The sequence below is a fragment of the Pinus tabuliformis genome, chromosome 8 (genome assembly GCF_031772625.1).
Source record: "Pinus tabuliformis cultivar Carrire ecotype Pingquan chromosome 8, CPIR1, whole genome shotgun sequence".
NCBI lineage: Eukaryota > Viridiplantae > Streptophyta > Pinopsida > Pinales > Pinaceae > Pinus > Pinus tabuliformis.
This window is the reverse complement of record NC_142294.1, coordinates 1087452589-1087480548: the sequence shown is the minus strand read 5'-3', so window position 1 is coordinate 1087480548 and position 27960 is coordinate 1087452589.

Below are 27960 nucleotides of genomic sequence, written 5' to 3'. Positions count from 1 at the left end.
AGCATTTGTATGCTTTGCTATGTGGAGAATAACCAAGAAGAATACCTTCATTTGCTCTTGGTTCAAGTTTTCCAAGTTGCTCATCAGTATTCTTAATATAACATTTGCTCGCAAAGATTTTGAAGTGCTTCACCGAAGGAGTCTCACCACTCCAGAGCTCATGAGGTGTTTGAGTGCTGTTTACTCGGACATTTGTTTTGTTAAGAATAATAACCGCAGCATGTGCAGCTTCACCCCAGAAAGTTGCGGGAGTACCTGATTCGTCAAGCATAGCACGAGCCATTTGTTGGATTGTTCTGTTCATTCTTTCCACAACCCCATTTTGCTGAGGAGTTCTAGCTGTAGAGAATTCTCTTCTTATCCCATGTTCTTCACAGAAATCGAAAAATTCGTTTGAGGTAAACTCCCCACCTCTGTCAGATCTGAGGCACTTAATTTTGTGTCCTGATTCATTTTCAACCAAGGCTTTGAAGGATTTGAATTTCTCGAATGCTTCATCTTTGTGCTTCATAAGCCCTAACCAGACAAACCTTGAAAAATCGTCAATGAATAATATCAAATATTCTTCTCCTCGAGGTGTCCTTTTCCTAAATGGACCACATACATCTGTATGGACTAGCTCAAGAGGCATGCTAGCTGATCCTTCCTTCTCTCGAAAGTTAGTTCTGGTTTGCTTTCCAAACTGACAAGATTTGCATATGGTGTTGTCTGGAATTTTGATATCTGGAAGACCACGAACTGCCTGATATTTGCATGCTTTCCTTATTTGTGAAAAGCTTAGATGCCCCAACCTCCGATGCCATAACCAATGTTCATCATCCTTGCTCAAGTAGCATTGTTGTCTTTCCTCAAAGATATATATATTATTTGGAGTCCTTCTTCCTTTGAGCACTGTTTTACCTGTATCAAGATCGCGAACACAACATCCATTTGATCTAAATATTATCTCTGTTCCTTGATCGCACATCTGACTGACACTCAGAAGATTATGCTTCAATCCATCAACATATAAAACATTTCCTGCTTTGACCTTCTCTTTCAACGGAGCAACACCTTTTCCTTTTATGGCTGCAGAGATATCGTTTCCAAAAGAAACTTTCTTCCCCTTTTCTAATGTTGTATATGACTCAAGCTTTTCTTTGTCCCCTATCATATGCTTCGAACATCCGCTGTCAATGTACCATAGAATTTCTTGACCTTCTGCATAAAAGGTTATCCCACATCTTTCTGGTTGCGGTTCCTTTATTCTCCATGTTCTGACATTTGAGGTTTGTTCCTTCTGAGTTGTCTTCCAAAACTTGCTCCTGCATTCAGAGTCTTCATGACCAAAGTTATTACAAATAGAGCATTCAACTTCATTTTCAAGAACTGAAAAGTTGTTATAAGTCCTTTTCATGGTTCCAGTCATACTTCTTTGCTTTTGAGCTTCTCTAGTCATGATTGTCTTGTAGGCAACACATTGAGCTGCTTTGTGACCGAAGTTATGGCAAGAAAAGCATTGGCCATTAAAGAAATTTCTCCGATAATCAGATCTATCATCCAACCGATTGTAGCTTCTATTGACATCCATTCTTGGGGCAAATTGGGAAGATTTTACCTGTGGCTAATTGTAGCTTCTGTTTGTCCTTAAGGCCGCTTGTCCCCGAACTTCTTGATAGTCTTTATTTGTTCTTGAGGTAAACTGTCCCTGATTCACCTGATGACTTTTATTTGGTCTTTGTTCGCTCCTCCTTGCTGCATCAAGATAACTTTTAGAGGTAGAAGCTTGAGATGTTTCTCCATTATATCCCAGACCTGTCTTGATCAGAGGAGAACGCTGCACATTGATAATCTCATCCAAGGTTTCAGATCCTTTAACAAATTTAAGATTAATTGCTTTTGTTTTCTCAATCTCCTTTCTAAGACAAACAATCTCACATTCCAATTTTTCAAGATGTTTTTCCTTTTCTGTCAGTTGACATTGTAGAGAATCAATAATAGCACTTTTCTCTTCTAAGCAAACTTTGAGATCATTCATTTCTTCATAAAAGCCTTCTACATCTATAGCATCCATGTAATCATCATCTTCAAAAGCCATTAGAAGTTTATATCTATAACCTTGTTCATCTTCGTCACTATTTGAAAGACCATCACTATCTTCATGAGTGTAATAGCTTTTCTTCTTTTCATTCTGTTTCTTGTTCCATTTAACAGGTTCCTTTCCCTTGTCATTCTTATCTTTGTGAGGACATTTGGCAGCATAATGACCTACTCTTCCACAAGCAAAGCATTTAAAAGGTAACTTACCTCTGAACCTTCCAGAACCCCTTTGAAGATTTCTGACAAAATTTGATTCTTCTTCTTCATCTTCTGGCACGTGACTTGCTTCATAATAATCTTCTTTGCCCGAAGCCTTGAAAGCAGCTTCTCTTCTGTCTGATGGACCTCCTTTTCTCATTTCATAAGCAGTTAGAATTCTGTGAAGCTGAGACATAGTAGGAATTCGTAGATTTTCCTTTTCTTCTATTGCAGACACTTTAGATTCAAATTTGGGGGACAATGATCTTAGAACCATGATGAACGATCTACCTTCAAGCGATCAAGCTTCTCTGAAGGACCTGGCTCTGATACCAATTTTTGGAAATAATACTGAGAGGGGGGGGGTGAATCAGTATTATCAGAAAAACTTTTTCATTTTATGCTCATAAACATATACGCAACTTCAGTTAAGTGAAACAGCGTGTACACGCAACTTTGTCTAAAGCAACCAGCGTATAACAATAAAACTTATGATTCAGTAGCTTATCTTCAGTAAATGCATCAGGACATTATTAACCATGATAGTAAAATAGGTGCAGTATAACAGAACAGATCATCACACAGAAAACACACACATGAACACCATGATGTAAGGTGGAAACCCAATGTGGGTGAAAACCACCTGTTGCAAGTCGTCTCTATCTTTCTTTAATATGAAACTTCAGTTTACAATCTTTTGTACTGGTGCAGCCTTATACCAGTACGCAGGCTACAACCTGTTGAAGGCTTCAACCTTCTCTCGTTCTCCAAACTTTCTTGGAAGGGATCTCCAACCCCCTTTGCTCTTGTACTAGCTAAGATACTAGTACGTAGGTGCTGGCCTACAATCTTCTTTCCTTCAGGTACCACCTTTCATGCATTTTCAGACTGGATATTCCTGAAGCACAACATTACAATCTGAAGACCACAATTCATTCAACTTTCATAGCAGATTACAAAACAAGCAACAATCACTGAACCACTGAAACCCTGTCCAACCCAGTCACCAGAACACAGAGCAGACTACAGAACTCTGCAATAACAGTCAGACCCAGCTGCAACCCAAAAATGAAGCTCCAAAATATATACGCTACTTCAATGAAGGCAACCCGCGTATACACGCGGTTTTACCGACGACAACATGCGTACAGGTCTAAAAATAAATTTTTTATAACTTGCAGCTGTACCAGACATCAGTTATACCCAGAACATAACATTGCGTCAGTATGAAGATCTAGAAATACGCATAATCAACCATATAAAGATAGTTCATTTCAAACCATTTGATCCCGATCTCTCCTTAGATCGTGTTCTCCATCAACCGATGAGATCTCTCCTTAGCTCAGATCAAGCAATACATCATCAACCAATAACCTGCATACTGGATCTAATACTTCATCAGATATTCAAGACTTTTCAGATACACTTGCCTAATTATTTCCTTCTCCTTATATAGCCTTAGGCCTTGTTCAATACCAAGGGCCAAAACCATAGAAATCCAATACCATCAACTTCAAAACTAGGGATCAGCACGTCCGTCGAGACACCAAGGTCCAAAACCATAGGCACAACTTCCAAGGAATAACCGTTGTGGACCAAAGATAAGTTTTCCACATACACGCGCTTTTACTGAAGCCAACCAGCGTGTACACGCGACTTGGTATATAGCTAACCTGCGTATACGCGACTTGGTATATAGTGAACCTGCTTGTATACGCGACTTGGTATATAGTGAACCAGCGTGTATATATTTTTCTTCATACTTGTAGACTGATCATCAATCCCTTGCTGCTATTGTTATCAATGTGATTTGCCATCAAGGACAATACTTGTCTCATAATGCCAACACTGGGTCCTACTGAAGGCTGAGATTTTGCTTTCTTGAAGATTTCATCTATGAAGGTTGATCGGCCAAGGGTCACTGGCCCCTTAGCTTTTTCTGGCTTGGGTAGAGGTTTGGAATTATTTTCTGGCTTTTTCTACTTAGTCATGCACACAAATCAGCTGCTAGGTTCTACCCAAACAAAACAGCAGCAAATCTATAGGAAAGCGGGTAGGGGAGCAGGGTTGTTACATGCTCCACACGTAGGTTCTTACCTTCCGTTTTTAAAACCCAATTCTTCCCTAGCAGGTTCTTACACTACTCTAAAAAGAAACAAATGGCTACACTCTTTCCCTGGCAACGGTGCCAAAATGTCGAGCTATAAAAAGGGTCTCTTTCACCTCTAATTACCTCACATTAGTTTTTCAATCCAGGAACGTTTTGTTATTTCAAAGAGTGTCTCAGTCTAAGGCTATCATCTGCCAGAGTAATGCTAGTAGTACAATGCTCAAGGATACAAGAGTAGACGGATGCTTGTTTACAACAAACTACTTTTAAAGACTAAACCATGCACTTAGAAAACTAAGCAATTTATCAGTCAAGGGTTCAGTAGCAGTAACTCATCCCTTTGTAAACTGATGGAACTAAAGGAAATCAGGGAACACATCATCAACCTGGGATCCATACAGTAAATGTCAATGCTCACTACAGCCTTAGATCGCTCTTCACACCACACAATAACGCAAATGACAGGAAATGGAACGACAGATAAGAAATAGGACAACAAATAAGAAATGGAACAGCAAACAAGAAACTGTAATAGCAATTATGTCTAATAAGCAGTAACACCTTAGTCTACAAGATCAAATGCAATAATTTTGTCCTACAGGAATCAAATGGAAATCCTTCACTTTTAAGGACAAATTGAAAAAAACACTAAAATGGAACAACACTGATTAATAATGGACTATAGAACGGCGCTTGAAAACCACACATACATGCACATGACACACCTTAATAGTAATCTGATCTTGGTAATCTAGTTATCAATCTTAGTTATAAAGAATACGATTGTATTTCAGAATGGAACAACAATGTGTATAGATTCAACAATCGCAAATAACATAATCCCTAAGATGAGTTCAGTAATATCAATGAAATAAGTGTACAACACAGATACTCTGTAATTGAACAACGACAGTATTCTGTAAAGACTAGCGATATTATATTAGCACTTAAAGCAATAGTAATACGTTGCAAAGTTAATACAATGGTTCTGTATTCGGAAACTTCAATAAATCAAACATAACAGAGCGTGTGATGTAAACTAACAGAACATATCAGATTACTAAATAACGTTGATAATCAAACCACGCATAAACCAAAAGTAATAGTACAGGAGCAAGTGTCCTCCAGGGCCGGGCCCTTAGCCTCCAGCGGTACACCGCTTGAAGTTATTCCAGACTCATAGATGAAATAGCAACCAAGTTTGTATTAATGCATAAGACATAACTACATTAGATCAATTCTCAACGAGACTCAATGATCAAAGTTTCAATGTTAAGGGAAATTACAAAAAACATAACAGACTCTCCGGGCTAACAGTGCTGCCCCTTTTTATAATGGTGAAGGCGGAGATGTCTAGGCGCAAAAATAGTTAAAGCAGCGATCCCTCAGGATCAAAGGATCCTGAGGGATTCGTCGAACCGTTAGTCCTTAGTTATCTCTTTTCTTTCTTGCGCCGAGCCGATATCTCCATTTCCTTTCTAGGGTTGATACGCTTTGATTTGGTTTGCCTTGTTTGCATACGGTTCCCAGTCAAAGGGATAGCAGTTAACCCGACCTTGTTCTTTCCTTTGGAACGACAGTCTTTTGTTTTTCCTTCTTCCTGCATAAGAAAATGACAATTGTCAGTGTTTTCATTTTGCACATTAATCTCACAGGTTTTATTACAATTCCTTATCATTTACCTAGTTCATGATGCAAAAGGTTTGTAAGTTCTAATGAAAAGATGCTGAAATAATTACCAAAAACATACCTTCTTTTGTACTCCACAACCACCTATTCTTCTTGCATCAGGACTCCACCAAGTCCCCTCTTTCAAGAATTTGTACATACCACAAACTCTTTATTTGGATCTACAATCATCAAGACTAGAGAATTTGTAAGAAAATGCCTCAACTGCTCAAAACTAGATGAAACTACTCGGTCCATTCAAACTTTTTTCCTTTTCTTTGCAAAGATGTGATAGGATATGAAATTCAAGAGAAGTTCTTGATTAACCTCTTGTAATAACCTACTAATACCATGAATCCATATTCCTAGGAGCTGGAAAATCTATGATAGCTCAAATCGTTTTGGATCCATTGGTTTCCATTCCTTGGAAACAACATGCCCAAAGTAATGAACTTATGTCTGAAAGAAACTGCACTTGCTAATATTGGCATACAATTGGTGCTCTCTCAACAATCTCAAACACTACTACCAAGTGCTATGCATTCTCTTCCTCATTCTTAGAATATATCAAGATATCATCAATGAACACTATCACAAAAGTTTCTAGATAAGGACGCAAGACACTGTTCATAAAACATATGAAAGTAGTTGGAGCATTAATAAGACCAAAAGGAATCACCACAAACTCATAATTCCCATACTTGGTACGGAATGTGGTCTTGTAGATATATTATTCTTTGATGCGCATCTAATGATATCCTGATCTCAAGTCAATATTTGAGAACATTTCTGCTCCCTTAAACTAATCGAACAAGTCATCAATCCTCAGTAATGGATACTTATTCTTGATAGTCACTTTGTTCAATTATCTGTAATCAATGCAAAATTTTAGAGTACCAACCTTCTTCTTCAAAATCAATGCTTGTGAACCCCAAGGTGGCACAGTTAGCCTTATGTATCCTTTATCAAGCATTTCCATTAGCTACAGCTTCAATTCCACCAACTCTAGAGTGCTCATCCTATAAGGTGCCTTTGATGTTGGTGCTGCTCTTGGTACCATCTCTATAGAGAAATTCACTTCCCTATGAGATGGTAACTCTAAAATCTTTGTTGGAAACACGTCCTAAAACTACTGCAAAAGAATATTACTCTTCAAGACTTCATCATCCTCAACATCCTCCTTTTGTCACTAGAAACATGAACTGTAAATAATACACACCCTTTCTTACAATTGTGCTTATCTTGGATGGTTATGACCATTCTCACTAATGTATAATTATTCTTTCCCTGCAATATTCTCTTTTCTCCATCATCATCCACGCACTCAATATCCTTCTCATAGAGGTCTACCTTGGTCCAGTGGGTAAACAACCAATCCATACCCAAAATCATATTGTATGATCCCAATCGAATCACATTTAGATGTGCTAATGTAGCCATACCATTTAACTCAAATGCACAAGTTCTCACCTAATGATGAAATCTTTTCTTAGTCCCCATAACTAGTGGCACCAACCAATAATATGAATGCACTTCTTTACTCAAGCCACATGTATCCACTAGGTCAGGACTAACATAAATATAATTAGATCCATGATCAATCAAAATGGAAACAACTTGATCACAGAGCTTACCTTCCATCTCAATAATGGATGTCTGATAATCCTCTTTCCTATTATCAAGTGCTGTATAGATTCGAGGAATTCTCTTACCAACATCGCCAACTATCTACGTCTCCTAAACATTGTATATTTAAGGTATGCTGCCCTGGTACAACGGAAAATCCTTCTTGCGATGATCTTTGCGAAAAATCCAACACTGCAACGTTTCTCTACCACTACCTCTATCTTACTCCTCTCTAGGCTGAGATCCATGTCCATTCTCATCTTCATTAAACTTCTTATAGGGAGCCATATTTTCTTTCTCACCTTCATCTTGAGGTATTCCCCACTTTGGAGGCCATTTCCCCTTAATCTTCTCATTCCTTTTCGAATCTCTCACTTGTTCTCAGGCTTGCACTTAGGCTGCTCATAAAAATGCTTCAATTTCCTGATGACTTCCTCGAATGACCGAGGCTCTTCATACTCAATATGATCCTTGAAGGCTAAAGGAAATCCACTGATGAACCTATTGTAATCCTAGGGACAACCTCTAGGTAAGAGGAGGCTAGTGCGTAGGACATTTATTGTTAATAAATGAAAATATTTGCTTTTGAAGAACTGTAAATAATATTTCATGGAGATATTTTCTTAAAGTGTAATGTAATCACAGTTCTTGGAACAAATTACAAGCTCTTCAAGATGGGAAATATGTCTATTTTCCAAAATATTATATTTCAATTCTGCATCCCTTAACAATTAACTAAAAAATGCCACAATTGCATTTTTTATTATCTTCATTTTTTTGTAACAACACAGTTGCAACAATAGTAGGTGATGCAAAAGATTTTTGTTTCTAAAGGTTCATAATTGGGACTAACCAAAATAGGAGCTTCACCAAAATCCCTTCTAATTCTTGCAAAATATTCTTTAGATGTCGGGTTCCATTTGACCTCGTTGTACTTTTCCATCGTATCAGTGATCAACTTTATAATTTTCTGCTTAGTTTGGGATAAATCTTCTCATAAAATTCATTCTTCCTAGGAAAATATGAAATTCTCTCTTATTTCTAGGTAAGGAAATATTACTAAATACTTCTACTTGCTTGAGGTCAATTTTTACTCCCTCTTTCGATACTATATGTCTATGTAATTTTCATTCGTTGAGAGAAAAGTGTGATTTCTTGGCATTCAAAGATAACATATATTTTCTACACTTCTCAATTTTTTTTTGTATGTGATATAGATGCTCATCATCAGATTTTGAAAATTTTGTTACATCATCAAGATAATTGACCATAAATTTGTCCTTCTCTCCAATAAAATCTATGTCCATGGACCTTTGGAAATTAGCACCAACATCCATGAGGCCAAAGGGCATTTTGGTATACATAAAATTACCCCAAGGTGTTTTAAAGGTCGTCTTCTTCAGGTAATCTAGATGAAAAAGAATCTGATTATTTTCAGAGAATCCATCAATCATTGATAGCCTTAACGATCCCACTACCTTTTGTAGAATTTGATCCATCTTAGATAGGGCCTTATTATCCTTCAAGGATGCCCTTTTTAAACTCGTAAAGTCTACACAGTCTCATTTCTCAATTATTTTTCCTTACTGGTACAAGATTTTCTGCCCAGCTAGAATACCTTAAAGGGACGATAATTTTAGCCTAAAGTAATTTCTTGACCTCCTTTTCAATTAAAGGAAGTAATAGAGGATTGATCCCTCTAAGATTCTGCTGGTATGTTTTGCTCCTAGTTTCAGTGGGATATTATGTTCGATAATATCTTGATTATATGTCCTCAAATCTTCATATTACCAAGAAAAAATATCAAAATATTTTTTACATAGATTCGCATACCTCTGTCGGTAGTCCTTCATGATTCCTTTCACTAGTTTGATGAATTTGGGTTGCTAAGTTCATACCAATATTATAATATTCTATGTCCTCTTCCCAACTTTTTTTGGTTAACTTGATTGGGACATCATTTGCATAAAATGATCTTTCTAAAGGTACCATGCCTTATAGGATCACATTTCCTTTCAGCTGCACTATTTTTTTATCTGCATTTGAGTTCTTCCAAGGTAATTCCTCTTCAAACTCCTCCTCTTTGTTCTTACCTTCTTCCCCTTGATCAATTTTTGAAGAAGAAAATTCTTCGACAATCTCCATAAAACATTTGATCTATTCCTCATCCTCAAATACTTTCCAATATTTTATATTATCTGGTATTGAGCATCTACATCGAACTTCAACATCATACCTCAACCAAGGTTTTGTGGAGATTTAAAAGTGTTGGCTACTACTACTAGAGAATCAGCCAATCTGTTAATTTCTATAGGTAAGAATTGTATATTAAAAGCTGAGAAGAAAATATCAACTATGTCCCAAACTTAATTTTGATATGCTCTTAACCTTGGATTTTTTGTTTTGGCCCTTTATATGTTTCATGCCCAACTCAGAGTCTCCAGACATTGATAAACGATCAATCTTGAAATTTTTTGCAGCTTGTAGTCAAAGAATAAAAGATTCTTATTCTATAATATTATTTGTTGAGTTAAATCTAGTTTGTACGAAAAAGGGATCATCTCACATTTTTGGTAAACCAGTAAAACTCCTACACTATTTCCCTCTTTGGAGTATGCTCCATCAAAAAAAACTTCCAAATGGAAATTTGAACTGCTTTGGCTTTTGAATTGTTGCTGGAACTTAGGCTTGAGTATCTTCAACAATCTCATCATCTGCTCCTAACAAAAAATAAGAAAAATATTTATCCTAACCCAACACTGGGGAGTTGTTTGAATTACCTTTATTGGCAATTATTTTGACAAATATCAATTCAATGTACAAATTCCTTTCTTCCCCACCAAAAATTGGAATTGTAGCATATGTCAAATCCAACCTGATAGATCCACCAAGATTCATACCTCATGATCTTGAAAGAAGCATCCCAAACCTTACTAGAATATCATCAACTACTAAATCCATTACAATACTCCTAACAAAAATTTGTGCTTGGGAAACCACCATGTCTCTGATCAGCCAACACATTTGAATCTTTTTTAATCAAATGAGTACATGTATCTATAGGGTTTTGTAATTTGCAAACCAATTTGTTGCATAATAGATAGAAGCATGAGGCTATGTGATGCTCCTAAATCTAGCATGTAGTTATGAAACATCAAATCATGAATCATAAGGGTGACATAAGAAGGTGGAATTGTTGAATCCTACTCTTCCACATGAGGCCCAAACATCACAACTAGCCTTTCCTCCTACAAATTTACAAGTTAAAAATATTATTTTTGTAGGCAGTCTATTTTTCTAGTTTAGTTAATGGGATAGGAATCTTCACTTTCTCCAATTCCTTTTCAATATTAAAAGAATGAATATTTTTCTCCACTTTTTCTCATTCTTCTACTTTTTTATCCCCTTGAATCTTTTGTTATGACTGATCAGTCTGCTTTTCTTGATTTTCTTGATTGGGCTTGACTTGTTGAGTTTTTTATGACTCCCCTCTAGTAACTAGAATAATTTGAATAGGATTCGTCCCTTTATCATTATTATTTTTTACTTTCTACTGGGGTTGTTCCTCATTTTAGTCTTGGGTTCTAAACCTTTTCCTTGATCTCAATTCGTACCTTTTATGTAAATCAACTTGCATCATATCTAAAAATATCCTACTGTAAGTTTCAATTTCTTCCTCATTTATAGTTACCCAAGAGTCGAAATCAACATAACCTTTGTATGTTCCTTCCCCCTCTTCCTCCTTTGAAAAAGTAGAATATTAATTGTCTTATAACTCAAAGCCTCTTCTAAACTCTCCTTAGGTTCATCTTTAATGTACAAAGGAGGTTGAACTTGATATTGTTGTTCTTTTCTCTCCCTATGTAAAATTTGTAGAGGCGGTTTCCTGAATTATGGATTGAAATTTCTATTGGGTGCCTGCTGAATTTTTCTTGTTGGATTCTTGTTTTCCAACTCCAATTTCACCAATTTATTTGAGAGATTCCTTATGCCCTTAGTCATCTCATCCAATTTCTTCTCCTAGGTGTCTTTCAACTACAATTAAGGCCCAACTTCCTCCTTCCCCTTTATTTTGTCAACATGATCATTTTTGGACTTTAATTTTCCAACTGCTGATAAGTTAGTCTCTATCTTTGGAGCATCGGTTTTGATATGATCCAAAGTGGGTGATCTCCTTTATCTCAAAGTGAAACCAAAATTAGATTCAAAATCCCTTGCAAAAACTACCTTGCGAGCTGCTAGTGGGGGTTTGATCTCTGCTAGCAAACTGTTATAGAGTTTATTAAACCTGTTTATAAATTTTGTAACCTCTTAATTTGCCTTCCTTTTAATGCTATTAAATTTTGTTAGAAATTATATGGTATCCTTATTCTCTCCTCATTTCCATGTAAACACATTTGCCAACTCTTCCCATGTGTTCATTGAATTAGGAGGGAGAGTTTTAAACCACATCCTAGCTTCCCCATCAAGGGAACGCACAAAAAATATCATGAACACGTTTAAATATTCCACATTTAAATTTTTTGCAAAAGCACAAAATGTATCAATGTGTTTCTATGTTATTATCTCATCTTCCCTTATAAAGTGAGGTAATAATTTTAAATAATCTTGTGGCATAACATTCATGGGGTGAGGAAGATTTAAGGGGACATATCTATTGAGTAGGAACCTTGGAATCACCATATTTTGATTTGGAGGTGGAGGAAGGTTCACTGTTTGAGATGCAGGTGAAGTAGGAGGGATTACAAAAATCGGAAGTGGTTGTAAAACTATAGAAAGGGCTTGAGATATAGCTAGAGTGTCAATGTACTTTATTTCTTCAAATTCTAACAAGATAGGAAAATAAAAGGAGACTAATTCAAAAATATTTTTCTTCTAATGTAGGTTCTAGTAAAGGGAAATAAGGAGGGGAAAATTCCCCTTCTGAAAAATACAATGTTTCTGGAGATATATCATGAGTATTAAGTTCAACCTTTTTGGGGGTAGAACTAGAAGCCTTGAAAAAGGAAAGTAGGACTAGGGGTTTTTGGAGATTTTTTCTGTCTCCAAACTCTCCTTGAAATAAGCTTTTGAGTATCAGACAAGGTTGGGGTTTTCTATTGTAAAGTATCAAATGAAGTATGAGGTATTTTTAGAGGCAATATTGCTAAAAATAACTTCCTCTTGGTGAGTGACTTCAGCCAACACACTTTCTTTGCTCACCAAACAAAGAAGTTCTTTTAATAACTACCCCAAGAAAAATAATTCCATTCCTTTGTTCCCTGGAAACAACAACAAAAATGTTGCAACCCTATGGACAACCTTTGGCTAAGAGGAGACTAGTACCTAGGAAATTTACTGTCAATAAATGAAAATATTTACTATTGAAGAACTGCAAATAAGATTGCCCAGAGATATTTTCTTAAAGTGTAATGTAATCTCAGCTATTTTAATAAATGGAAAGCTCTTCAAGGTGACCAATATATCTATTTTTAAAAAATATTATATTTTAATTCTTGATACCTTAACAATTGACTAAAAATGCCACAGGTTCTTTTTTATCTTCATTTTTTTGCAACAACATAGCTGCAACAGTAGTAGGTGATGCAAAAGAAAAAATATGGAAAGGTTTCTCATAATTGGTACTAACCAAAACAAGAGCTTCACGAAAATACATTTTAATTCTTGCAAAAGATTCTCTAGCTTTAGGGGTCCATTTGACCCCTTTGTCCTTTTTCAACATATTAGTAATATCCTTTATAATTTCTGCATAGTTTGGCATATATCTTCTCAGAAAATTTATTCTTGCTAGAAAAATATGAATTCTTTTGTATTTCTAGGTAAAGAAATACTACTAATTTCTTCTATTCGTATGGGGTAAATTTTTACTCCCTCATTTGATACTATGTGTTCAATTAATTTTCCTTCCCTGGGAGAAAAGTGTTATTTCTTGGGGCTCAAAGATAAACAATATTTTCTACACTTCTTAAAATTTTGTTGTAGGTGATCTAGATGCTCATCATAAAATTTTGAGAACACTATTATATCATCAGGATAGATGGCCACAAATTTGTCCTTCTCTTGAACCAAATCTATGTCTCTGGCCATTTGGAAAGTAGCACCAATATTCATGAGGTCAAAGGGCATCTTGGCATACATAAAAGCACCCCAAGGTGTTGTAAAGGTTGTCTTCTTATGGTCATCTAGATGAAAAACAATCTGATTATATCCATAGGGCCCATCAATTATTGATAGCCTTGCGAATCCAACTACCTTTTGCAAAATATCATCCATCTTAGGTAAGGGGTAATTATCCTTCAAGGATGCCCTGTTTAAATTCCTAAAGTCTATACAAAGTATTATTTTTCCATTCTTTTTCCTTATTGGTACACGATTTTCCACCCAGTCATGGGACAACAATTTTAGGATGAAGTAATTCCTTGACCTCCTTTTCAATTAATGGAAGCAACAAATAATTTATTTGTCTAAGATTCTTCTTATATGGTTTTACTCCTAGTTTCAGTGGAATATTATGTTGGTTAATATCTTTATTATATTTCCTCAAATCTTCATATGACCACATAGATATATCAAAATATTTTTTACACAAATTTACATACCTCTGTCGATAGTCCTTCGAGATTCCCTTTGCTAGTTTGATGAATTTGAGTTGTTACTACATACCAATATTACAATCTTCTATGTCTTCTTCCCAACTTTGTTGGTTAACTTTACTATGACATCATTTGCATCAAATAACCTTTATAAAGGTACCAGGACTTATGGAATCAAATTTCTTTTCAGTTGCACTATTTTTTGATCTGCAATTGAGTTCTTCCAAAGAAATTCCTCTTCATCCTCCTCCTCTTTTTTCTCACCTTCTTCCTCTTGATCAATGTTTGAAGAAGAAAATTATCTAAAAATCTCCATAAAACATTTGATATGTTCCTCATCCTCAAATACATGCCAATATTTTATATTATCTGGTATTGAGGGTCTATATTGAACTTCAACTTCATACCTCAACCACAGATTATGTGGAGGTTTAAAATTATTGGCTGCTACTACTAGAGAATCAACCAATCTGTTATTTTCTCTAAGTAATAATTAGATATTAAAATATTAGAATAAGTTATCAACTATGTCCCAAATTTCATTTTGATATGCTCTTAACCTTAGATGGTTTCTTTGACATTGGCCCTTTATTTGTCTCACGACAAACTCAAAGTCTCCAAACACTAATAAAAAATCAACCTTTAATTTTTTTGTAGATCGTAGTCCAATAATCAAAGCTTCATATTTTGTAATATTATTTGTTGAGTCAAATTCTAGTTCGTAAGAAAAATGGATCGTCTCACCTTTTGGGGAAACCAATAAAACTCTTGCACCATTCCCTGCTTTGGAGTATTCTCCATCAAAAAACAACTTCCAAATGTAATTTTGAACTGTTGTTGGAACTTGAGCTTGAGTATCTTCAACAATATCATCAACTACTAACAAAAAACAATAAAAAAAAAATCTCCTGACTATACACTGGGGAGTTGTTTGAATTACCTTCTTTGGTAATTATTTTGACAAACCTTGATTCTCTATACAACCTCCTTCCTTGTCCACCAAAAATTGGAATTGTAGCATATGTCAAATCCAACCTGTAGATCCACCAAGATTCATACCACATTATTTTGAAAGAAGCATCCCAAAATTTCTTGGAATATCAACAACTACTACATCCATTACAGTACTCTTAACAATAATTTGTTCGAAGGAAACCACCATGTCTTTGATCAAACGAGCAAATTTGACTCTTTTTGAATCAAAAGAGTACAAGCCTTTATAAGGCTTTGTAATCTGCATACCTAGTTGTTCCATAAAAGATAGGGACATGAGGTTATGTGATTCTCCTGAATCCAACATGCAGTTATGCAACATCAAATCATGAATTAGAAGGGTCATATAAAAATGTGGATTTGTTGAATATTTATCTTCCACATGAGGCCCAAACATCACAATTAGCCTTTCCTCCTGCAAATTTATAGTATCTTGAGTGGCGATAACCTGTGATAGATTTATAAAGTTAGCTAACTTATTTTTGTAGGAAGGTTGTTTATTCAGTTCATCCAACGGGACACGAATCTTCACTTTCTCCAATTCCTTTTCATTATTAAAAGAATGAATATTTTCTCCACTTTTTCATGCTCTTCTGCTTCTTTATCCCCTTGAATCTTTTGTTGTGTTTTAGCACTCTCATTTTCTTGCTTTTCTTGACTCAACATGACTTGTTGATTTTTTCATGACTCCCCTCCAGTTTCTAGAATAGTTTGAATAGGTTGCTTCCCTTTATCATTATTCTTTTGTACATCGTGCTTGGGTTGTTCCGATTTTTGGTCTAGATATCAGAAATTTGTTGTGTAATGTTAAAAGGATTTCTTAGAGAATTAATAAAATTTTCAAATGATTCCACATGTGTATGGCTTGTGTCATTTCTTTCTATAAGTATTACTTCATTTTTCTTCCATTGAAAGTGTGTAATTAAGTTTATGGTTCTTTTCTTAAACAAATTGACTAATGATATGAAAAGGGCAGAAAGTACTTGTAAAATTTGTATTTAAAGAAACTTTAATAAGTGCTCCACATTTTCATAAACTTATTTCTTTAATTTCATATTGTTTGCAAAGGTTTTGGATAAAGGATTATATATTAGATATTTATACCAAACCTTCATGTTCAACTTTCTTCCTACCATACTGCAATCTCAGTAAACATATCTTCAGACATATTGGTCATCTTGAACAACTTGTCATTTCACCCAAGAATTGAGATTACATTACACTTTAAGAAAATATCTCTGGGAAATATTATTTACAATTTTTCAAAAGTAAATATTTTCATTTATTGATCGTAAATGTTCTAGGCACTGGCCTCCTCTCAACTAAAGGTTGTCCCTAGGGTTATAGTAGAATCTTTGAACCTTTGTCTTCTTGTCCTTAAGGTAAGGAATATACCTCAACAACTCCAAAAACTTAGTCTTCTACTCTTCAACTATCATAGATCCCATCTTCAACTCATATAATTACTTAGCCTTTCCATCATAGTATATCTCAAACAATTACTTATTTCTAAAGAGTCTTTTAAACACATGTCAACTCAATGCTTCTAACTTGATTCCTCTGAAACACTTCACATATTCCCACCAAATATATACTTTTCCTTTGAGACTGAAAATAACTATCTTGGCTTTCATATTCTCTATATAATCATGCAATACAAAGATTTTGTTCATCCCAAGAAACAATACTTCTACATCTTCCAGTTTCTTCATCTCTCCATCAAATGTAGGAGGCTTGGCTTTCTTGAACTCATATGGAAATTACCCCCTCTTACTCCTCACGTAAGGATGATGGAAGTGATGAAAATGATCATTCTATGAACCAAAACTAGAATAGAACCCATAAGTTCTACCTCTCATGTTATGGATATCCAACCATATGCCACCTTTGACTGTGTCAACCCTTTCCAATTTGTATCTTGATTGATACTTCCTACCATATGCCCCATCAATCCTTTACTCCTATCAATGAATGATCTATGGTTGTACATGTATTTGCAAATCTGATAAGCTATGAAGAATCATTGCCTTAATCTCGGATTGATTTTCCTAAGATCTGGCAATTCTTTCCTGTTACTGAATTATCTTGTCATTATCTTCCTTGAAAAATATGATTTCTTCCTTCAGGCTTCTCATGGTATCTGTTATATTAGGGGAGTAAACATCTCCTTGTTACTTAGGTAATCTACAAGGAGAGTCACATGAACTATAACCAACCATTTTTCTCGTCATCTCCCTGCAAACATGTCATGTTAGATCAACCAAATAGAAACATGATCAAACATACCTTAATGAAGTTCAGGGGAGGTTATCTTGTCAACGAAACTCAGTTTGGATTAGCATGATATATATCTGTATATATATAACAAAAAAAATATAAACCTATCAACATCTCAACATCGTACATGACGACACAAAACTAGAATAATAATCACATGCATGATAAGTGTAACAATTTCAATGCATGCATATTAGGCACACATATAATCAACATGCATGCATAACTATATACATTTACCCCAAGGTCCATTGCTACAAATGGGCTATGATACCAATATCTAACTACCCCTCCCAACATTTACCCTCTTTTACAAGTTCTCCAGGTTAAAGTGAGGCTGAGTGCTAGTATGACATGGCCTGACCTCCAAGTTCCAATTAAGGAAGTAGGGCCTACAAAATGAAAAATTACTAATATCCTACAAGGACTAAAGAACATTCAGGATATGAACAACCATCATAGGTGATTAATACCTGTTGAAAAATGTAGCAAGAAATTCTCACTTTGATTTTTCCTTGATTAAATTAAGAAAATTCAAATTTCCACATCAGTAGACAACTTGGATGCAGTTTAACTTGTGTGACATGGATTTTGTCACCTAGCTTACTCAGTAAATTTGATTTGGAGGATTTAAAGTTCGCTTAATCATGTGTGATTGCTAATTTGTAGAAATAAAAGTTAGTTATCTCAAGTTTTTTTTAGTTAAACTAGTTCCAATTGTTGGAGGAACTAGTGGAAGGTCAGTTGTGCAATGGGACTTCAGTAAAACTTAGTGATCATCTAGTTGATTGACCAATTAACCCAAAATAGATAGTGTATGCAGTGAATTTGATTTCACCATCTATGGTGGATATTGCAAGGAAATGTAACATCAGTTGTTGACTATTCTTGAGTGTACAGGTGTTGCATGCAGTCTGATGATCAACCTTGGGGGCAATCCATTTTGGAGAAATTCCTAAATAATGGGGGCCTAATTTCTCAAGGAATTGCACAAGGAAATAGGGGCTCAAACAAAAGTTTAAATTTACTAAGTTTGGTTCAAAGTTTCTTAGTGAGAAAAGAGATAGGTTATGCACTTGCAGGTTGTGCCCATTTGATAAAATAAGTTGCAATACATCTCTATTAATAAAATTAATGCAAGCAGGCATTGGGGTTTTTATAAGATTTCTTTTCCTAGGAAAAAAACAGTGTGCATGTGTGTTATTTCTTATTGCATGTCTGAAATTTTTATTCTAAAATTGTGAATTAAATTCCACATAGAAGTAGAGAAGGTTGTCTTGTGATTTTGTTTAAAACTTCATGAGAATTTTCAAATCTACACCATAATTTCTACATGGTATCAGAGAAGGATTTGTATTTGAGCAGGAATCTTGAAATTTTTTTCTTAGGAGGATCGAATTTGAAGTTCGTTGTAGCAAGATCTCTTCAGAGCCGAGAAGATGGCCTTCAATGGACTGAGGCTAGAGTATCCCTTGGAATGAAACTCTAATTTCATCGCATGAAAGGATCACATAGAGACGGTATTGGATGACAATGGCTTGCTAGAATACATCAAGAAAGATGCTGCAAAACCACAATCATCTGATGCCCAGAACATAGCTCAATGGAGGAAATATATAACCAAGGAAAGGAAAATAATCCTGGAGGGAGTACAAGATAGCATTGTCTCAAATATCCATGGAAAATAAAATTCTTTTTCAATGTGGAAAGCAATGATAGATTTGTTTGACAACAGTAGTGACCACAGGAAGTTGGAAATAAAGGATAAACTTCAAAGTATCAAGATGCACAAGAATGAAACTATTTCGTAGTATTTGAGTAGGTTCACACAATGTCATGATTAATTTGGCAAGGTTGGTGTTAATGTTCTAGAAGAGGGCTTCGTAAGCCTGACCCTTTTATTCCTTCCCAAAATCTGGCATAGTTATCAAGTTTTAATGAATGGGAGGGAGAAACTACCATCTTGGGATTCCCATGGTTAGATTTGGTACAGGAGGAAATAAAGAGGAATACTAGAGATGGGACTTCATCCAAGCATGAGGATGAAGAAAAAATGGCATTGGTTGGAAAGGAAAAGAAGGGAAAACGGAAGAAATATCAATCTGAACCAAAATCCAGCCAAGGGGGCAAGAAGAAATATTTTTCCAAAATTAAAATGCTTCCAATATCATGAATTTAGGCACTATTCCACGAAGTGTCCACACAAAAAAGAAAGAAAGAGTACCTCAGGAGGAGCAGTAGGTGAATCCTTGGCTTCACAGTTTGAGCTCGACTTTACCCTTATCGAATGCGTGACCAACACGGTGATGGGGAGCCTGTGGTACTTGGACTCGAGTGCATCGTTCCACATGATAGGGTGTAGAGGATTTTTCAGTGACCTAGAAGAGAAATATTTGTAGATGCACATTGAGATGGGAGATGATGGAAGATACAACGTGACCGGGATTGGTACAGTCACCTTTCAGAGGGAGTCAAGATCCCATCTTAGACTCAAGGATGTCATGCTCATTACAAACCTAAATAAGAATCTCATCTCTATCGTATTTTTGGAAGACCATGGTTATGATGAGATATTTAGAAAATGAAGACACATAACAATGGGATATGTTAAGCAGATTGGGTTTCATGTGAAGAACATGTATAAGCTAGATGTGGAAGACTGAGCTACATTAAACACTAAGGCAGAGAAAGTGCAGGGCTGTGATGTCAGTGAAATTTGGCATAGAAGGCTTGGAAATTTATATCATGGTGCCTTTAAGATTATGCAACAAATAACCACAAGCCTCCCCAAAGGAGCACTTCAGTAGTATGATGTATGCAAAGGATGTACCTTGGAGAAGTACACAAAATCTACATTCCATGATCGGGACAACAAATCACATGCAGTCCTTGAAAGGATCACTCTGATTTCTATGGACCTTTCGCGATAATCTACACTTCCAGACACAAATATTTTGTCATTTTTATTGATGACTTCTCACGGATTTGTTGCATCTTGTTCATGCGGAAGAGAGATGATGCATTCTCCAAGTTTGTAGAATTCAAGGCATTGGTTGATAAAGAAACCAACAAGAAGGTGAATGCAAACAAGAGTACTAATGGAGGTGAGTATGTGTCAAATGAATTTAAAAATTTCTGTGCAAAAGAAGGATTTCGATGAGAGTCGACAACACCCCATAACCCACAACAGAATGGGGTGGCTGAGAGAAAGAACCATAGTATTGTGGGAGAAACAAGGGCGATGTTGCATGACCAAGGATTAACTTTTCATTTGTGGTTTGAATCATGAAACACAAAAATCTATTTTCAGAACCAGATTCCTCATTGAATTCTTGGCATGATTACACCAGAGGAGGCTTTCTTTTGGAGGAAGCCAGATGCGTAACACTTCAGGATTTTTGGAGCCTCTGTTTATTCCATGTCTCCAAATAATCAAGGAATAAGCTTGAACTGACAATATAGTTGGGGGTATTTGTGGGCTAAATAGAAACTCCCCACAACCACCATGTGTACTTTCCATCCCTCAGAATGACAGTTGTGTGAAGGGATGTAAAATTTGATGGGGATAAAGTGATGTGATGCTATCTTGAGAAGAAGCTTTAGATCCCACCAAAAGAGGACATTTTAGCTCGAAAGGAAGAGCCTTAGGAAGTTATGGAGCAACCACAAATTGAGGAGCAGAGAGTGGAGACATCCTTTCAAGTAGAACCATCTAGAGAAGGAAAAAAAATAACCAGGGAAGTTGAGAGCCTTGTGCAGGATGTGAGGGTGAATCTGGGTGCTCCTTTAAATTAGTGCAGGCAGAGAAGGTCACTTGATCGGTACATTGGCTACATGGCTCAAATGACTGAGCTTGTAGATGTTGAGTCATCCTCCTTCAAGGAAGAAATAGAGAAACCTGTATGGGTTGATGCAGTGGTGGAGGAATAAAAATCCATTATAAATAATAGTGTTTGGGACGTGGTCCCAAGACCAACAAATAAATTAGTTGTGGGTTTGATATGGATCTTAAAGGTAGAGCATGTAGAAAATGGAAGCATAAAGAAGTATAAGGTTAGATTGGTGGCCAAGGGGTACTCTCAAGTTGAGGGAATTGACTCTGAGGAGACCTTTGCTCCTATATAAGGATACTCATCCATTAGACCAATTCTTACTTTGGTTGTGCAGATGGGGTGGAAGATCCACTATATGGATGTAAAAACAACATTTCTCAATGGGGTTATTGAGGAGGAGGTGTACATCGAGAAACCGAAAGGTTTTGAGACATTTTATTGAGAGCGTCATATGTGTAGGCTCAAGAAAGCATTGTACAGTATCAAACAAGCACCTCGTGCTTGGTACATTAGGATCAATAGCTATCTCACTAGTTTGGGCTTCACAAAAATTGAAGCAAATGCAAACCTCTATCATATCTTGTTAGAAGGTAAATTACTTATTATTGTCTTATATGTTAATGATTTGATTTTAACTAGTGATGAACAATTGATGAGATCTTGCAAGGAGGACCTTGTAAGGGAGTTTGAAATGAAATACATGGGTCTGATGCACTACTTCCTCAGTTTGGAAGTATGGAAAGGCGATTGGGAATTTTTTTATCTCTCAAGGAAAGTTTCCAACGAGATACTTCATAAATTCCACATGGAGAGTTGCAAGCCCATGGAGACACCTATAGCGACCAACTGGAGGAATGAGGATGCCACTTCAGGTGAGGAAGTGGATGGTACCATTTATCGATAGCTAGTGCATTCACTCATGTATTTTGTGACTACATGACCAGATATGTGTTATGCAGTCAACCAGCTAAGTCAAGCTATGGTTAGGCCAACAAAATTATTTTGGAAGGAAACTAAGCATGTTTTATGGTACCTCAGAGGCACTACCCAGTTTGGACTATGGTACAAATGGATAGAGGGAGTGAAGTTGTGTGGCTTCATAGATGCAGATTGGGCAAGGAGTCCATCAGAATAGAAGAGTATATTAGGTGGAGTTCTCAGATTTTGGTTTACAACGGTTTCCTGCTACAGGAGGAAGCAAAGATATGTGGCACTTAGATCGACAGAAGTAGAATACATGGTTGCAAGTCAAGCAACATGTGAGGTGATCTGGATGAGAAAGATACTTGTTGGATTGTTTGGTCAAATGATGGATCCAACTGTGATCTACTGTGATAATCAGAGTTGCATCAAGCTCTCTGAGAATCCTCTATTTCACAGTTGATCCAAGCATATAGATATGCAGTATCACCATCTACAAGACTTTGTGTAGAGATAGATAATGTTGCTACACTACATTCTGACAGAGTGACAAGATGTTGACATTTTGATAAAGGGCTTTTCAAGAGGGAAGTTCAAGTTCCATAGGTGTAGGATAGGGGTGGTTTATAATACCTTTGTTGCTAAGAGGGAGTGTTGAAAAATGTAGCAAGAAATTCTTAATTTGATTTTGCCTTGATGAAATTGAGAAAATTTGAATTTCCACATAAGCATATAACTTGGATGTAGTTAATTTGTGTGAAATGGCTTGTGTCACCTAGTTTACTCAATAAATTCAAGTTGGAGGAGTTATATTTTAGTTAAGCATGTGTGATTGCTAATTTGTAGAAATCAAAGTCAGTTAGCTCAAGTTGTTTACAGCTAAACTAGTTCTAAGTATTGGAGGAACTAGTGGAAGGTTAGGTGTGCGGTGAGACTTTAGTTAAACTTAGTGATCATCCAATTAACTCATTAATCAGCCCAAAATTTCTATTGCATGCAGTGAATTCGAGTTCCCTAGCTGTGGTGGATATTCCAAGGATGCGTAACATGAGTTGTAGACTAGTCTTGAGTGTACAAGTGTTTCATGAGTCCAATTATCAACCTTGGAAATTTCGCAATCCATTTTGGAGAAATTCCTAAATAATAGGGGGCTAATTTATAAAGTAATTACACAAGGAAATAGGGGTTCAAGCAGAGGCTAAAATTGACTACGTTTGGGTCAGAGCTTCTCAGTGAGAAGAGAGATATGTTTTGCACTTGCATGTTGTGCTCAGTTGAGCAAAGAAATTGTAATACATCTCTATTCATCAGATTAATGCAAGAAAGCATTGGGGAGTTTAGCAAATTTCTTTCCCCAGGAAAAATATTATGTGTATGTGTGTTATTTCTTATTGAATCTTTAAGTTTTTTGTTCTAAAATTGTGAATTAACTTGCGCAGAGCAGTAGAGTAGGTTGTGTCTTCTCATTTTGATTACAACTTTATGAGCAGTTACAAATATACACCATAATATCTACAATCCTTAGATGGAACCCTTTTCCACTAACATAACATTCCAACTACATGCACAACAAGGAGATAATGCAGTTATGAGGCCCCAACCACATGCACAAGCATCCTTCCACACGGTTATGACCTAAATCCTCCAATTCAGTGCTAGCGGTTCCGAGATCTGAGCCACTTTTCTAGGCTAGGCTCTAGACCACTTCCTGTAACTTTCAAAAATTACAATTAACACGATTACAATGCCAAACATTCAAATTTGAAGTCAGAAATTGACCTAGACTTCCTAGTACACATTAGACATTTCATCAAACATATGGTAAACATGTAAGTTACAGGTCATGAATGCATATCTAATCATAAATCTATGAACTTCATCTGAGAATCACCAAGAATGTCTAATGCCCTCTCAAGTGGCTGCAACAACACTTGTTAGCCCATGCATTCATCAACCATTCAAATACTTATCAAATCATGAACAAAAGCCATAGCTAGATCACATCATAAAACCATGCTTATAACCAAAATATTAACCATGAAAATTCAATCATCAGATCAACATAATAACAAGTACAAGTGCTCATATATAACAATAAGAAAATAACTCCTATTAAAATATGCAAAATCCAACCAAGTTAGGGACTTCCACATACCACCCAACTGTAAATTGGGCTAAACCAAATATTTATTTTAGCCAATTACCCCCATTCCATATTCCAGGCATGAATGTGGGATCTCATGGGATAAACCAATACATAAACGACCAAGGACTCCAGAGGTTAAAACACCTCTAGCCTCACACTACAGTGATATCACCTAAACCAATCTCGAGATCACAAAACCAAAATGAGCTTGGATTCCTCAGAATTGCTTCACCATAGCTTAAGGAATTTTCCTATCTCCACCCATTTGTTGAGATCTTCCTAGAGAAAACTATCTCCACCCCCAACCCATGGTAATTTTCCTGAGACCAATACACCCAGTTCCAAAACCTTGCAGCAATCCAAAGCTCAACCAATAATGAATCCCATCACACCATGTTATCAAGGAAATGGCAACGAAAGGATGAAACCACTATCAAACTAGGAAAAACCCATGCCAATGACAACAAATAAACCAAATATACAAATGCATGTACCATGCATTCACACCTCAGCTCCGAAATCACACATGCAACATGTTACCTGTAAAATCCTCCTGCTGAATTTGTTGATCCAACCTTCTCCTTGCCTTCCTTCACTTTAATTTTCTTGCCCTTTTCTTTCCTTTGCTTGATTACTTTCCTTTTTCCCAACCAATTGAATGCTGAGGTGCTCCAACAATTCTCTCAGAGTGTATGTGGGAGAGAATGAAAGGAGAGAGCCAAAACTAAACTTAAAAAAACTGTGAAATTATCCTCGTATGCCTATTTATCATTGATGCCTCTATTTTATTCATTTCCCTTCATTTTCCCTCTAATTTCATTAACATGCAAATTTATGTCTCTTCACCATCACTTTCTCCTATTTTCCATATATCTCATAATAAAATTTCATTTATTGCCTCTTTCCTTTCCCAATTTCCATAGCCATAATAAACCAAAAGTGATGCCCACTATAGTGATTTCCCAACATTCAACTTGGAATAGATCTCCCATGACCTTGGTCTATTTTTTCCTTTATTATCCTTTATTACATGGAACTTTAAATTGGTGTTGTTATAGTACCCTATTTCTTCATTACAAGAATGATATTTGAAACCCAATTAGTTAATGGAACAAGATAAATGAAACCAATTTTCGCAAGATTCTCAACTTCTGCTTTAATTGCAACAAATTTCCTTGGGTGTATCAGAGGTAAACATTGTCTAACAGGTTTGGCATCTGGGTACAACTTGATTTCATGCACTACTATATTTGGTTCGATGCCTGGAATCTCTTCATAGGTCGAATAAAACACATCACAAAATTCTTGAAATAGGTCCTTGTAAGTTATAATCTCATCCAGAGAACAAGAGGCACCTATGTGAAATTTTTCAATAATTATGGGTTTCACTGAGATGTTGAGTGGAATAGTCTTCTCAATATTCCCCAAATTATTTTCATAAATGACTTCATATATGGAAATTGGATTCTAGGGATACTCGGTAATCTTAAGTGAAAATAAATCATCAAAACTATTCTCAAGTGTTTCTAGTTTAGGTAAAAAGGAGGAACGGTGATGGTTATCATCCCACGGTCTCTCATCTAACGACATGGTTTCCATGATGCTCTTTTCAGTAGGAAATGCATTGTCAAAAGGGTCAGAATGTCAAATGGAAACTAAACATAAATCCTAGCAATATTCATCATCCATGTCACTTGGTTAGTAGTTGAGGTAATTGTTAGTTAGGCTAAGTGAATAGCTTCAGAAGCTAATTCAATAGGGTTGAGTGGCATTCGGTCGCTGAAATATTCAATATTAGAATTTTTAGATACTATCCATGGATCATATGATTGTTAGGATAGGACAATATCATATGTGATCGTATTGATTGGGGCGACCCTAGTAGAAACGTCAGGAGGCTGGAGGGAAAATGTTCTCATCAAGGATGAAACTTTTAATAAAACTACTCAAACATTATTAATAAGTGAGTGAAATTTTATCCACAAGTGGAATATCTCTAATGGTTTTGGATTCAAAAACATAAAAGGAAAGTTGGTCAACATACATGATTTTCCCTTGAGGGAAGAGAATAATTTGAAAATAAAATGAAGGCACAACTTCCATAGCATAAGTCTAGTTACGACCTAGTAGGAGGTTATAGTCTAATGGTCCATCAACGACTTCTACCTCTACTAACATTGTTTTACCTGCTAACTCGATGGGTAAGGAATTCAATATTCCATAAGGCTTAAAGCGTATTTTTTCAAAAACTTTAAGGGTCATTGGTGACCGATTGATCAGTGGAGAGCCCAATTCTTTCCAACACAATAGAGACAAGATAGAAGTGGAGGCACCTTCATCCACTATTGTTTGAAACACATTCTTACCTTTAACAACAACTTTAATCATAAATAGAATTTGATGTGGAAGTATTGTAGGTTTAACCCCGTACAGAAATTACCTGCATACGAATTCTAAGAACAGAAAATAAACAATGTGAGAGCATAACACATAAAACACATATACACAGAGATTTTCCCGTGGATCCCAAAACCGGGACTACCAATATGATTTTTCATTATGTTTCTTTCAATGTTACAATACATATATATACATGCTGAAGCATCCAATACCATGGACCGAAAACCATCGCGTCCAAAACCATGTGCGAAAAACATGCAAAAAACCATAGGTAGTTCCGCCCAACCTAATATAGGGTCCAAAAAAAATTTCCCTGAGGTGCTGCCCCGAACCTCATAGAGGGGGGCTACCTACCCCCCTCAAAGCCCCTGTGAGCCCCCCGCTATGCAATCGACGCAATGAAGGTGGGGTTCTGCCACCCCTTTAACCCCCCGCTTAAATAGGGGAGCTAGTCGTGGAAAGAATATAACACAACCCAACATTATCCCACTTGTTTTTTTCTTTCCACAGGGGGTCACAAGACAGCTTAGTCATTTATCCAACCCTACAACTGGCATTGTTCCTCTACAGTAAGAGAATTTCTGAGAGATCACAGATTTTTTCAATGCATCTGCAATATTCTTCAAGTGTCCACCTTTACCAGCAACACCTTTTTGTCTTCTATCATATCGCTCACAAAGTGATACTGAACATCAATGTTCTTTGTCTTTGAATGGTAATTAGGGTTCTTTGCCAAGAAAATTTCACTTTGGCTGTCACAATATATCGTTATAGCTCCCTGTACTAACCCCATACTTGAACACAATATCTGCAACCAAATTTCTTCCTTTCTTGCATGAGTGGCTGCCATGTATTCTGCCTCTGTAGTTGATTGTGTCACTATAGATTGTTTCTTACTCATACAAATGACTGCACCTCCAAATAGGTTAAACACATACCCACTTGTAGATCTTCTCTAATCCAGATCTCCAACCTAGTCTGCATCAAAAAATCCACGAATATCCAAAACTCTGACCAATCTTGATCTTCCTTGGTAACACAAACCATAATCACCAGTGCCACGCAAATACCTAGAAACCCACTTCACTGCTATCCAATGCTCCTTACCTAGTTTTG